This window comes from Gobio gobio, assembly GCF_949357685.1.
Source record: "Gobio gobio genome assembly, chromosome: 25".
NCBI lineage: Eukaryota > Metazoa > Chordata > Actinopteri > Cypriniformes > Gobionidae > Gobio > Gobio gobio.
The window spans coordinates 14,567,016-14,583,206 of record NC_137121.1 but is presented as its reverse complement, the minus strand read 5'-3'; the positions used below and the strand labels follow the sequence as shown (position 1 = coordinate 14,583,206).

At 36.1% G+C, this 16,191-nt stretch overlaps 1 long non-coding RNA gene across 1 annotated transcript; it reads left to right on the top strand.

The window, feature by feature from the left end:
* Positions 1-8,698: 8,698 nt before the first annotated feature.
* On the top strand, positions 8,699-11,646 carry LOC307121511. Its single transcript, XR_013815951.1, has 4 exons — positions 8,699-9,858; positions 9,973-10,032; positions 11,317-11,439; positions 11,533-11,646. It is a non-coding gene; the product is annotated as an uncharacterized lncRNA (long non-coding RNA).
* The last annotated feature ends 4,545 nt before the right edge of the window (positions 11,647-16,191 follow it).

Sequence of the window (16,191 nt, the reverse complement as noted above, 5' to 3'; positions counted from 1 at the left end):
AATGCGAAGCGTTTTTAAAGTTCACTCAACAACCCAACACATTTCTGAACAGGACGTCCCCTTGATACTCCGACTGTTGACAGATGTCTCATGTTTTGTTCGACATCTTTAACTCTGTGGGACACATGTCAGTGTGCTCTTGGACAAAGGCTTCTCTTTGAAAGTGACATCTGCACAGGCCACAGAGGTGACCACAGGCCAGGGGTTGAGTCCTGCAGGCATCTCTGTGGTGGTAATTTCGAACTGTGGCACAGAGGTCTACAGCCTGCAGGACAGAACTGTCTCTTACAGTCTTGACAGACTGCTCACCATGTGTTTCTTTCTTTCCTCACATATTATAATCCATATGCACTCTAACATATAGCCTGAGAAGTAATACTTTTATTCAGCAAGGACACATCGGGCCCTATCGTACACCCGGCGCAATACGGCACCATGTGTTTTTGCTAGTTTCAGTCAATGCAGTTATCATTTTCACGTCCAGCGTCACATTGTTTAAATGGCAAATGCATTTGCGCCCATCTGTTCGCCCATGGGTGTGCTGGTCTGAAAACAAGGTGTGTTCAAGTGCATTGTTGGTGCGTTGCTATTTTGAGGCAACTAAAAATACACTGCGCCATTGACCAAAACAACTTGGTCTAAATATTGTTTTGTTATTTAAAGAGCGTGTTAGTAATACGTGCCTATAGACAGGTGCACAATGTGCGTACACTTTGCTTATTACACACAGGGATGCGCAGCAGCACAGGATTCCTCTCTGGAGAAGGGTTCAGTCTTTCCGCTCTCAAATTCTGCCATGCGAATCCGCCATGGCGCAAGTGCAACTGGCTTTTAAAGGGAATGGGAGATGAGACTCTGATTGGTTTATTGCACGTTACGCCCAAAACACACCCGTGACTCATTAAGAGACTAGGTACAACCCTTTTGGATCATGCGCCTGGCGCCCCAACCGTTTTTCCCGTCATTAAACTAGCAAAAGTGGACATGCCCTTAGTTCACTTGCACCGTGCGTTTTAGACTATAAAATAGGGCCCATTAAATTGATCAAAAGTGACAGTACTTTTATATTGTTACAAAAATCCTATTTCAAATAAATGCTGCTCTTTTGAACATTCTATTAATCAAAAATTATTTTCAACAATTATAATAATAAATGTTTCTTGAGCAGCAAATCAGAATGATTTCTGAAGGATCATGTGACACTGCAGACTGGAGTAATGATGCTGAAAGTCCAGCTTCGATATCACAGAAATAATTTTTTTTTTAAAAATATATTAAATTGAACAAAATTAATAATATTTACAATATTAAATGCAGCCTTGGTAAGCAGAGACTTCTCTCAAAAACATAAATATTACTGACCCCAAACTTTTGAAAGGTAGTGTATAATATTGAGTTTTATTTTTGTATATATATATTTTAAATTTGATTTTTAAAATGATGCATTTAAACATTTTCAACAATCCTATATATTATTACAAGGTTTAGCAGCGAAATCTCATTAATGATTCAAACTCCTATCCCTCTGGACATGCTGACTAATACAATAAACTCTTATTATATTCAAATTCATAGCACAAATGCACTGCATAGATAAATGATTACTACGAAGACAGAGCAACACAGCAGAAATGCAGCATTCAGAGGTGGGAATCAGTGCGCACCGGCAGGATGATGAAAAGGAAGCTTCCCACTGTGCTTATTGAAATGCATCACAATCATTTGACATGCAAGAAATCTCCAGGCGGATTGGCTGGCAGGGATTCTGAGCTGCAACCTTTCTAGACCTTCAAAAACGGACATTTTTGTTCTCCAGATTTTTGGAACCCAGTTAAAAAGTTTGGCATTTAAAGACATTAATTGTCCCAAAAGCATGAGAAGACATTTAGTTTTTGGCTTATTCTGATTCTTAGTTCTCTTTTTTATGTCTTTTGTCATGGTTCGTCTATGCAGATTACAGGCTAAACGTTATAACATCCCCAGAGTTCGGGATACCTTGTTTGACCTTGTCACATGTCACTGTTTGGCATGTAGGACATGCTAGCTACATGCAGAATATGTAGGAGGGAGAGAGATTTTGAGCTGTTATGATACTGAAATGTCCTATTTTAACATCTGCTCAAGAGATACTCATAACTATGTGTATATCTGAAGCTTGATACATTTATTTGAACTGAATCTTTTCAATTAGTTTCAATGAACTGGTTCAAAACGATTCAGTGGTTCATTTACATGATCATGTGGTCCCTGACATCCCAACATATGTACATTAAACATTCCAAAATGCTGTTTTATCATGTTTTATTGATTCATTTTGGTTATTTTCTCAACTTTTAGAAGTCACTAAAATATATTTCTTTTTTTCACTCTTTAGGTCCATATTTGTGTAAAAAAAACCTCCCCCCAAAACAAGCACTTCAAGATTTTTGACATCGGACTTGATGCGAACAAGACCTGATGTGAACAAGCCATATGTCTGGTAATTTGCATACAATGTTCAGCCGTTTGAAGACATTTCATGTCCAACTTGATTCCAATTTGTAAGTACCAGACATTTCAATAATGAGGTTTTACATGCAAGATCTATCATCCTCAACATTACGAGTGATGTATTAATCTGCACCAAAGGAGATGGTTTTATTCATAAGGGAAACCGGGGAGGGTTGTAACATATTTTTGTTTCAACGTCTGTGTTTTTTTGGTTTGTACAGCTTTGATATAGTAAACCATTCTGTGTCACAACTCAACATTCTCCGCTTTCTCCTACTTGCTTTGGGTAAAAACAGTTCATTTTGGGCCCGGTTCAAAACTTATCAGATTGTTTTAGGTATTTCCTTTTTCTAATGAACCCTAATGGACCAAATGAAAAGCATTGGATTTTCTCCAAAGTGCTGCCACAAAGAAGTTTTTTCTAGGTCTCTTACCAGCATTTCTATTTCACTATTTCATTGAATACCGAACTCGTTCTGCTCCAGTCGAGTCACCGTGACACAGCTCACTTATTTTTGCCTGTACAAAACAATGTGTTCCCCATCCCTTGTTCTGGAGCATCCAGACCTGTAGGTTGAGGGGTTGCAGTGTGTTTTTTCCCCTTTATTTTGGTGCTGTTCTGCTGAGCAGACAGACCCTAAAGAGAAATCCCATTTCAAATTAAATTTAAATGACCCCCCAAGCTCATAAACAGTGGGTCGCCTGACAGCCTAATTTATAATTCAGCACTGAGCTAGGGGCTCCTGGTTTGATGTTAAAGAAAAGCCAGCCAGAGAACGAATCTTTGCATTGGATTCTGAAGAACATAAATATCTGAAGAACAAAAGACACAAAAGTTTGGGATAATTAAGATTTTTAAATGTTTTTGAAAGAAGTCTCTTATACTATCCAAAGCTGCATTTATTTGATCAAAAATACAGAAAACAGTAATATTGTGAAATATTATTGCAAAATAAAAGAATAAATTTTTTTTTAATATAATTTAAAATGTAAGTTATTCCTGTGATGGTGAGGTGAATTGTCAGCATCATTACTCCAATCTTCAGTGTCACATGATCCTTCAGAAATCATTCTAATATGATTTTCTGCTCAAGAAACATTTCTACTGTTGAGCTGCTTCACCCAAAAATGAAAATTCTGTCATTAATGACTTACCCTCATGTCGTTCGACACCCGTAAGACCTCCGTTCATCTTCGGAACACACATGAAGATATTTTAGTTGAAATCCGATCGCTCAGAAAGGCCTCCATTGGCACAATGCACTGTACACTCTCAAGACCCATAAAAGGTACTAAAGACGTCGTTACGAAGTCCATCTCACTACAGTGGTTCTACAATAACTTTATAAAGTGACGAGAATAGTTTTTGTGCGCAAAAAAACCCTAAATAACGACATATCATGATGACCGATTTCAGAACAAGGCATCATGAAGCTTCAAAGCGTTATGAATCAGCGAGTCGAATCATGATTCGGATCTCGTGTCAAACCGCCAAACTGCTGAAATCACTTGACTTTGGCGATTCAAACCGCTGAACCGACTCACTGATTCATAACGCTTCGAAGCTTCATGATGCCTTGTTCTGAAATCGGTCATCATGATATGTCGTTATTTAGGGTTTTTTTGCGCACAAAAACTATTCTCGTCACTTTATAAAGTTATTGTAGAACCACTGTAATGAGATTGACTTTGTAACGACGTCTTTAGTACCTTTTATGGGTCTTGAGAGTGTACCGTGCATTGTGCCAATGGAGGCCTTTCTGAGCGATCGGATTTCAACTAAAATATCTTCATTTGTGTTCCGAAGATGAACGGAGGTCTTACGGGTGTCGAACGACATGAGGGTACGTAATTAATGACAGAATTTTCATTTTTGGGTGAACTAACCCTTTAATATTTTTTGTGGAAACTGTTATCCACTAGCTTTCAATAACACATTGTGAACATTTTGCTTAAGAAGTTAATGCTGGTTCTGATAGAAAGGTGTCAGAATATACAGTGCCATCGCAGGTTGTTGCGTATGGGGCTGCATAGCCGCAGACCACGGAGCAATGGAAGAAGGTGGCCTGGTCTGATGAATCACATTTTCTTTTACGTCACGTGGATGGCCGGGTGCGTGTGCGTCACTTACCCGGGGAACACATGGCACCAGGATGCACAATGGATAGAAGGCAAGCCGGCGGAGGCAGTGTGATGCTTTGGGCAATGTTCTGCTGAGAAACCTTGGGTCCTGCCATCCATGTGGATGTTACTTTGACACGTACCACCTACCTAAGCATTGATGCAGACCATGTACAGCCTTTCATGGAAACGGTATTCCCTGGTGGCTGTTGCCTCTTTCAGCAGGATAATACGCCCTGCCACAAAGCACCTTTTGATTGAGGTGTTGACTTGGCCTCCAAATTCCCCAGATCTCAAACCAATCGAGCATATAGCCTATACTGTTATTCAACAAGGGTACATTACATTTTATTAAAACTAGTAAGACTTTTAGAATTAGAAAATTCTTTTGAACTTTCTACTCATCAAAAAAATCATGAAAAATGTGCTGCAGATTCCACAAAAACATTAAGCACCAAAAACAGTTTTCAACACTGATAATAAGAATAGCTATGATTAATAATTCAGCCTATTAGAATGATTTCTGAAGGATCATGTGACACTGAAGACTGGAGTAATGATGCTGAAAATACAATTTTACCATCACAGGAATAAATTACATTTTTAATTATATTAAAATAGAAAATAGTTATTTTAAAATTGCAATACTATTTCATAATATTACTGTTTTCTGTATTTTTGATCAAATAAATCCAGCTAGTATAAGAGACTTCTTTCAAAAACATTAAAAAAATCTTAATTATCCAAACTGTTATGCCTTTTGTTCTTCAGATATTTATGTTCTTCAGAACTGCTGAAAATTCAGCTTTGCAATCACAGAAATAAATTACAGTTTAAAAATAGAAAAGTACTTTTAATTTTTTTCCGCAGTTTTTACAGTATTTTTCATTGTGCGTAATTTATATTGAATTAATATTCCCCCATTCTCTGCTTTACAGAACTGTATTGTTTATGGCTTCAGCAGTTGGCTGTCTAAAATGAGATCTCCAATCCTCCCAGGATCCTTTTAATGTGTGATATTAATAATATGGATTATTAATAATATGCTCGAAGATGGATATGTTTATACAGTATCAACAGTAAAAGCTAAAGTTAACAGCACAAATAATGATGATAGAAGGATGTGGAAAGACAGTGTGTGTGTGTGTGTGTGTGTGTGTGTGTGTGTGTGTGTGTGTGTGTTTGTGAGCGTCTGTGTGCATGTGTTTTAGGCAAGAAAGAAAACAGCAATTACATTATATTTGTTTATACGCCAAAGTTATGGAAAACAAAGCTCTGGATAACTTCCCAATTTCATTCAGAACCCCTGCGAGGAACCCCCTGCCATGCAGCCAAAACACGCTCTCCACCGACAACCAAATTAGCTTCAAGGGCAGATGCAGTGCAACTGTTTATGAAGGTAAAATCATTTCGTTTTAATCTTATCCTTAAGACAACGCTGGCCACCTCGATGATAAGGAAACCTTTTTAAATAAAGGTGCTGTTAGCATAACTAGCGTTTAGCACATGTGCTCTGACAGCGTTTGTGCTCCAGAAATAAATAAATTCAAATAATGCTGTCTGAGGAGAAGTGATCATACTTGAGTGCTGATTCTCGTTTGGTAGACGACAAAACAGCCATTTTTAGTGGCCATAGACCGTAGTCAGGGTTGCGCCATATTTAATTTTTTGACAGGAATGAAAACGAGGCTGTGAGGGATATAATACAGTGTGTTCAATGGATTGTACTGTTGTTTAACAACATACCGATGGACCATTTCCGGGGTTCTCGTAAGTGGAAGTTGTCAGTAATGGTGAATGGGAGACGACAGCAAATATCATTTTTGTATTCCTGTTTGCTCCAATAGCAAAAGAGAAAATCATGGTTTCCCCAACTTTCCAAAAGAGGGAAAAATGATAGTGAGATTGATTACGTTGGTCAAAAGAGAGAAAGATGTCAAATTTGCCGTCACTCCTGCGTTCACACTACCAGCGACCCCCCCCGCCCCCCCGCCTGCCCCAATAGGAATCGGTGGAGCTCTGTCTCTTGACTCTGTACAGTCATGGTCCACTGTGCAATATTTAGGAGGATCTATTGACAGAAATGCAATATAATATACATTACTGTGTTTTCAGTTGAGTATAACACTGCATGAAAACACTGAAATCCGGCACTATCCGGGCATGGTATACTCCTGTGTAATTTGATGTTTACCGGATGTATGTGGGAAAAAGCGGATCAGAGTAACACGGAACAGTATATTTCCAGAAAAACCCGGAAACCTTACGTATGCGGACGTATACAGGAATCCGTGAAATTTCACGGACATATACAGCTGAAACACTGCTGGGTGTGCTAGGACTGAAGACTGTTAGGTGTGAAGAAGACCTTTCATATGTTAATGACTGACACTTGTGCTGGCTGTTCTCAGAAGGAGGGGGGCAGGGGAGCACTTCAGGATTGAGAATTATCTCTGGTCTACTGTAGGCTACAGCAAACAAGCTTTTTACACAGAAAAAATAATTCTTAAGGCCCTGAAACACTAAACTGAACTAGCAATGACTAAAGCCGACTGTGGGGTTGGTTCACGTTGCCTGGGTCTGGGCCAAACCATCAGAATGGTGTGTCAGGGCCTTAAAACCACTGCATGAAAAGAGTCTCTAAATCAAATATTTTTTATAAAAACAGTACAAAATAAAAACCCTGTCTGAACATATACGTTCACAAAAAAATCTGAATATGTAATGAAATAAACAAAGAAATGTAATGGAATTAACAAAGGATAATTAACCAAACATTTTAGACTATCCCCAAACAATTTTTGCAAAGTTTTACAAATTGTAGGCAATAATAGAATTAAATAAAAAGGAGATGAAATGTGGAAAATGAAAAAGTTTGTTTTAAAAACACCAAAAACTGATATGCTCAAAATAAAAATATGGAATAAAAAAGAGCAGGGATTCACTTGCTCAAGAAACACAGAAACACAAGCAGATCTTTCAGCTCTGCAACTATTAACAAAAAGTGTCACTCCAAGATTCTTAACTTTAACACGCTGCAAAAGAGGGGCGTTTTTAGGTTTGAAATCCACCACTCACAATAGATGTAGGTGCAACCAATAAGGTTACCAATAAAAATAAGGCAACCAATAAAAATAATCCTAATTTTACAGAAAAAAACGTCAGTTTTTTACAGTATTTTCTTGTAATTTTGAATTATGTTTAAAACAATGTAAAATTACAAACAATATCTAAATAAACAACTTGACTGTTATTTTAAGGATTATATCATTAATGACAAATTACAGTAATTCTCATTTTTTTATACAGGAACATCACTGTATTATTTTTCTGTTTTCATAAATAACAAATTCATGCAAAATTACAAACAATATCTGTAAATTAACAACTGTAATACAATATTTAGCTCATTATATTAAAGGTTTATGTTTATGTCCATACTAACAATTTAACATTATTCTTTGTCATTTTAAAGTAAATCTTATTAGTTTTATATTTACACTGTAAGAATAAAAACCTAAAAAAAAAACGCAGCTACAGCTGCAAAACAAAAACCGTAAAATAAGTCAAATATCTTAAGTCAAATAAAGTTAAAAAACTTCACAGAAATTTACATTAAACGTTTTAGAGAAAACACTATTAGTTTACAGATTTTTCCTTATTTAAATTAAGATATTTTACTTTAATTTTCTGTTTTACAGTGAAGGTGTATTTTTACATTCAAACTGGTTTTACATTCAATTCTGGATACAAATATAACAAAATATATAGCAAACTAAATATCAAACAATAATTGTTTTTAAAGAGTACAAATCTGCACTGCAAATCTGCACAGGTTGAAACTTCCAGGCCTCTGCCCACACCACAAAACAACATTTGACCAATTCATTAAATATAACAGCAAATAAAAATAAATATACACATTTTCTAACTGTTGTTTTAAACAAGTTTTTTTCTATATTTGCAAGGCTACTTGCTGTCTTTCCGTGTTCTTTTGAGCGTGATTGGTCAATCTGAACGTCATCCAGAAATCTGACCAATGACAGTGCGCGCTTTCAGTTTGAATTATACACCCGTTGCCGTTGGAGTTGCTCGTTGCTCGTGGCTCGCGGGGACGCGACGCGATCGCGCGGCTTCTAATCTTCAACAGGACGGCTTCTTCTGTCCATTAATGGCATTGCATGGATCATTTTAAACCTGTTAAAATCTTATTTTGGACGAATTTTGATTGTGGGATGTCGACTGAGAACGAAAAAACATGAATACGAACAGACTAAGTTTCCAATGGCGGACAGCAGACGGCAGAAGGTAACGTAAACCCCTTTATATTTTTTCTACTGCTTATCAAGATATATAACGTTAGTGCATTAAAGTCATATGCTAATCGTGATTAACTTACATATTCTGTTTCTGTGTTTTGTTGTAATATTGTTAAGATAGGGCTGGGTGTTATGGCGATCTGATGATACTGACTATTGTTAGTGATTTTGCTGTAAACGTTAACATTACCGTTTTATATTGCGGAATGGGAATATAGCGTATATAACGCAGCACTGACTGTACTAAAACTTTTTGACATTTTGACAAGGAAACATGCATGAATGTAGAATAATGAACGGGACATGCATGTGTTAAAATAAGCCTCTCTCAGACAGCAGGCGATCCCGAAATCAATTATCTTTCTGTAAAATGCACACAATTATCTCAGAAACCTTGTCATGTGAGGTATTCACTTGATTTAAACAGTCAGTTATGTCTTAAGTACGTTAAACAGTTCAAGTTAACGTGGGGAAACCCGGATGTGTGTCATTCTGTGCATCCGTTCTTAAAGGGGCTGCAGCTTTGTCATCATTTTAATAAAACAAAAGAATAGAGAAGACCTTCTGCTTCTTTAAGAATCATGTGATATTAATTAATTGAATATCATACAGTGAAGACTTTTAAAGCAGTATTATTCTGTAGCATTTTAATAAAATATCCATCAAAATAAATATATTGTGATATCGTTATTGTAAAATATAATTTCTCATGTATGTATAATTATATGGTCATAATGCCCATCCCTACTGTCAGCTAGTTTTAAGATCAAGCTTGTCATAAAATGTAACAGAGCTTTGGAATGAATAATCTGAGATCATGTAACTTACACTTGTTCTGCAGAGAGGACAGGAAAACACCATACTTGGACTGAAGAATTATAGGCAAACCAGGATTTTGGATCTACTGTAAAGTTTTTGTATGGGCCTGGTGAGTATGTTTTGCAAGTCCATGTCCGTAAGTTGATAATTAATATTAATTTTTTATCAAACAAATTAATATTCATTTGTGTGTGTGCATGTTTCTTCCCCCCTCATGATCCAGAAGTTTTGGATCCATGATCCTGAAGAACTTTTACAGATGTTGACCCTGAATGTGTAAAAGGTAATCTTAAAAATGTTGTCATTATTTTAATGTTCTCTGTTTTTTTCTGTAATGTAGACGCATGCATTTTCTGTGAAGTTGCTTTGAAACAATATCAGGGTTTTTCCTACATTGAACATTTTTTGCCGGCCGCCAAAACAAATTTTTGTCCCGCCAAAGCCTTATTTGTTGAGTTATTGTGATTTATGATTGATGTAGTAGAGGACTGCTGCACTTGAGTTAACTGAGTGACAGAGAGAACGACCAGTGAGCTCCTACCCCGCTCGCACGCTCTCTGTCTTCAAAATAAGCATTCTTAGCTTTCTAATGTTTCACATATTACGTTAATCAAAATCAAAAGGTCGGAAGACCGAATCCATGTTGCATGTGGCGCTATCAGACGTCTTCCTTTAATTACCGCTGGGTGTGAAATGCGCTCAAAAAACATTGACTGATTCTCTGACCAGCTGACATAAAGCATACTTTAAATAAACAGGAAACAAATCCTATCCGGTTATGAAGTGTTTTCTGTGTCTTGACAAATCTTTCGCGATTTTCTAAAGACGGGATTCACACACAACGCGTCTGCTAATGTCCGATTCGCCACCTAATGACTCCTTTGAACAGAATCATTTTAACGACTGGTTAGAACTGATCTGTCCAACACTGAACTCACGAATTAGTTTAATCATTTACTCAGAACAACACCTGAAATGAGAACACAAGTGTGCTTACCCACTTTAGCAAGAGTGGATGGTAAGAATTATTTTTAATTATCAACAGTCTTTCAGCTTATTTATGTGGACAATGTGTAGTAAAATAAATAGCCTAAAATCATTTAGTTTAGACTGGAGTGAGGTGAACCCAGAACAAATTTGTTGTTAGCTAGCTGATTGTATATGGCAGAAAATTAGGCTATTTGTTCATTTTTTTTTAATACTATTTTTTTAATATTGATATGATTACCGAAACAATTATCAGTAAATAGTGTAAAAATGAGGAACAAAAACAAACATCAAGGTATCAAAATAAGATAAGCAAAAGTTACAAACTTTCTTTGAATTTATTTCAAATTTATTGTCAGTATTGCGCTTGCAGATCATGTGGGTAGGGTATTTTTTTTTTACCGTGCGTATGTGTGTGTATGGATGACCATGTCTGTCAGCCACCACCGAAGACCATTTTTGACCGAGGAAAAACCCTGAATATGTATTGTGAAAAGCGCTATACAAATACATTTTAATTGAATTGTTTTACTTACTTTTATTGGCATTAACTATATATTATTAATGTATTATTTGGCAGGTCTCAAGATGTATTTTATTTTGTGAGACTTTGCTGAGGAAGTATTCTTTGGCTCAGTCTGAAAAGGCCCAGAAAAGAAACACTATGAAGAACATCACACAGAACCGTCAGAGAAAGAGACGGGTAAGTTAAGAAACCGGTTAAGCTTTTTCCCTCCAGAATGTTACTATACTCCTCTCTGAGTTTTAGTGGTTAATTTACTGTCATGTTTTGCAGTTGCTGGAGACCAGGTCCAGGGTTGCACAAACCAACACAGAACCTGTGGTAGACCGCAACTATAGACCTGATGAAGATGAAGATGATGCTGTTGTTGATGGAAGGCTTGGTTAGGCTAGCTACTACAAACCAGACTAGACTGACCCACACTACATGTCACATCACCAGCCCATCATGCCAGTTTGAAAAAATTTTCAAAACTCAAACAACATTGTGTTACAGTTGGTCACAATTATTTTATAATTATAATTTTAATATTCAATTGTTCCATTTTATATTTTCTTTATTCCTATGTTTATATACTTATACTTTTATTGGTTCCCATATATAGAACATTTACATATATTTTATATACACTTTTTAATTTATAGATTTCTTTGTCTCGTTTTATATTGTATACTTTGTATGTTTGTTCCTTTTTAGATGTCCATGTTGCTTTTGATCTCCATGTTTTGTATTGTTGTTCCTCTTACGTCGCCTTCCTTTAGAAACATTTTGTTCACTTATCTTTTCCCCCATTCATTTTAATGTATGTTTATAATGCTCTTTGTTCTTTTTATTTGGTTATATTGTTTACTTGGAATATTTATATGTATTTTAATATATTTTATATACACTTTTTTTGTCTTATAAATGTATTGTTCTCATTTTATATTGTTTAATTTGTATATTTATTCTTTTCCTTTTTATGTTCACTGTGTATTTTATTCCTTTACATCTCTGTCTTTTAAATTCATTTTTTTCCCCTTTTTGTTTCTTTACCAATTCATTTTAACGTATATTTATGTTCTTTGGACTGTTTATATTTTTACATTTGTTCCTTTACATTTGCATCCCTTTTAAATACATTTAGTTAACTTGTTTTTGTTTCACCATTGTTTTAATGTTCTTTTATAATGCTGTTAAGAATGTGTTTTTTTTTTTATACCTTTTTAATAAATATTTCAGACTTTCTCAAATTGTTTTGTGTGTGTTTTTCTTTTGGGAGGGAGAGGGGATTATTTTTATATATATATATATATATATATATATATATATTAATATATATATATATATATATATATATTAATGAGCAAAATCTGCATAGCTGGCCTATAACCAATCAAGTCCCTATGCTACAAAACCTAGCCCACCCTTAGCCTTAGAAGTAACCAATAAAGTCACTTGACTGGGTTTTCAATGCGTCCTGTCATCCAATAGCAGTCTGGGTTTTGGGAGTGGTTTTAAAAAAAACAACCAATCCAGTTTGAGATGAAGGACCAATAGGGGGTGGAAGGCAAAGCTGTTTAGAGGTGTGAAAATGTCTCCTGGGAAAAACTTGATGGGATTATTTGCCATGGCAACAAATGGCTGTAGCATGGGAGTATACGGCCACAACATACATCCGATTTGGTACCATTTCGGATGTATACGGACATATACGGATCCATGGAATTTGACCTATCCGGCCAGTATACTCCTGGATTCTTCCGAATTTCAGCAGTGTATACAGGAGTATCCTGGTCCGGATACACCTTTTTTCATGCAGTGTAAAGACCAATGAACAATATGTTTTTATTACCTTAGAATGAGCTATTTCTATCTCCATACACCATGGGTCGCCTCACAGTGAAGTCGCCATTTTGCGCCGTCATGTTTCTACAGTAGCCCTAAACGGACAAACTGCACTAGCTACTCTCTGCTGTCTCAGACGACAACATCTTTGTCCTGTGTCGGCCACCGTAGCTTCTCTATGAGCTTCGAAAGGAAGGGGTGAGCGGTGGGCTAGATGCCGCTAAAATGTACACACTGAACCTTTAAAAGAATTAAAAGTAGCATTCTGTTGTTGGAGAGCGTTGTGATGTAAACTACAGTAGTGCTCAGTGCATTAAATCATTAACCAAATTAACGATCGATCAACTCGCTCGTGCTGCCAAAGATTACTAAAACGTTATTTGAATTTATTTGACAAATAATCAATTTTCAACAATGCAGGGGAAACTGTAATATGAACTGCAGCAGTGCTAAACTGCTCAATGCATCATATAATTTTAACAACACAAACTATCAATGTATGAATCAAGCTCACAAAAACTGCTGACAGTATCTTTTGCACACATCATGCATATGGTTACAGTCAAATCATAAAACAGTGAAATCGCTCAGGAACTCTGTCCTGTCTTGCCTGCACTCGAGATGGTGACATGAGCTCCACTGGCAGTCATCCTAGTCTGTAAGACTGTACATTTTAATATTAGTAAATATAAAGTTAGATGCCAGATATAGTAGATATTCTTTTAAGCTTAATTTATGACTTTGGTAATCTGTTTTAGGTTTTTTTAGAGGTAGATAAATCATTTTTCCCTTACGATTCTGAAAACAAAAGACAAACAAAATAATATGTAATTTACTTGAGGGTTTTGTCAAAATGTTCTATTTAGTGTTATAAATATGTTTATTTATAAATGTCTAAAATGTTAAAATAAAAAATAGTGCCGTCAATCAATGAAAAAAATATTATCTAATTAAAGGTGCACTATGTAAATTTTTCCGTCCACTGGAGGTCGCCTGTTCAAAACAAAGGTGTAGTTTGATGATGCCGCGTTTGAGCGCAGAATCTTGGGACATGTGGTCTTCACCTCACAGCCAGTGGAAAAGAATCGGGATAGGACATGATTGAAATCATGTTCATGGATGTGATTATTAACGTTACTGTAGTATGAAGCAGAGCAGGACGAGTGTTGTGGAGCTGAGCAAGGCCGCTGGAGCGATTGTTAATGAGAAAAGCGGCGGGACTTTTATTATGACACAGTCTCCGGCTGGACTTTTATTATGACACAGTCGCCGCCGCCACTTCCGGTTTTCCGGTCATGAGTATTAGGTAACGCAGCTCTGTTTATCATATTAGACACATCTGAGTGTGTTGAAAATGATGTTATGACGTTACTTTGTGCGTTCACACTGCAGTAAGAGTAAAGCGTTTTTGCAAAATAAAACCGGTAACCGAGGGTAACGCAGATATGACGCAATCGACAGGCGACTCCCGCACACGTCCCGGTTCCTCGGGTAAAATAGCAATTTCTCACGATTTACAAATAGTTGGAAACATTTGGGATATTGTAAGTACTTATTTTAACAAAATATATTACACTGGCCTAGTGGTTTTTGGACATTTTACGCCAAAATATCTTTTTGCATAGTGCACCTTTAATCACACATTTTTTCTGTAATTAATCGCGATCAAAAACATCAGAGTTTTTAATATTTTTTATATTGTAACCATTTCACAGTTACTCTCCAAATGAATGTAGAAACAACTTAAAGACAATAAATAAGAAATGTCATCCATTTATGAATGAAGGCCAGGATCACTGATACTAATAGAGCTACCTTCTCTATGAAATTGATTTTTTTAAACATTAATGATAGACATTCAACATTACAGTATAATTGAAAGCTATCAGTTTCAACATTTATTAGGCTTCAGGCTATAATTGAACTTAAAACGAACTTCACATAAACCCATTATAATAAATGTCATATTTAGCTGTGGCTTTCCTACCTGTTAGACATATACAGAAATTGAATAAAGTTATCAAACACCTTTCTTAACTGCATAAATTATACATTAAATATAGAATAATCCTTATTAAAGCTACAATTTTCTCAATTACCTTTGTTTGATTAACATTAATGACAGACATCACTGGTTTATTAGGCTGCTGTCACTTTAAGATCTGCCTCTGCCGAAAATGACGCGGATCTGGCGTGTTGTAACGCGCATCTCATTTTCTCACAACTCTTTAAGTTAATTTAAGACGTTATTTAACTAATTTAAGACTGCTCTTATGAGAATACTCAACAAATTTGGTGTGTTATTGTTCATTCAAGCGCTAAAGAGAACTCGATACTGGCGCGTTCTCTTTTGTCTTGCCACGCCTGAATGGTTTAAAAGCATTTGCATGAATAAGAGCACGATCATTTAATGTAACGCTAGCCAAAGGATTATAGAGAAACGGATGTTACATTAATTGATTGCGTTAAATATTTTTAATGCGTTAAACTGAAAAAAATCATTACATGCATTAACATGCTAATTTTGACAGCACTAATAAAAATGTGTATTAATTTAAATTAATTCATAGTGAATTTCAAATAGTTTGAAATGAATGAATAAAGACTTGTTTTGTCTAGAGTTTGTACCTTTATTTGAAGCGTAACATCAGTTTCAAAGGTCATTTACTAATTTGGATCACGGCTGCTGCAACATCAGTGTTTATATCCAGATTATAAACCTTTATCCCTCTACTTTCATTTTTATATGATGTTTTCTGTTGTACACGGAAATAACAATACTGTATATTTGAAAACACTGTTTGTGAAGCTGAATGAGACAAAATGGGAGTATTAGAAAATAAGAGGAAGGAAGGAAAACATAGATTATACCTCCATTTCCTTTCACATCTCTGTAACTGCTCGCTTCCACCCACAGCTCCACTAAAACAAGCTTACTGACCACACATGCTGATGGAAACCACCAGTAAAGATATCAGCTCTACAGTGAGACGAGGGGCCGCCCGCTGCGCTGAAGATACGGCCATGAGGGGCTCTGTGCTGGTAAGCAGAGAAACTATCATGTCCTCCTCCATTCTCTTCTTCCTCTGTGAATACAGAAAGTGC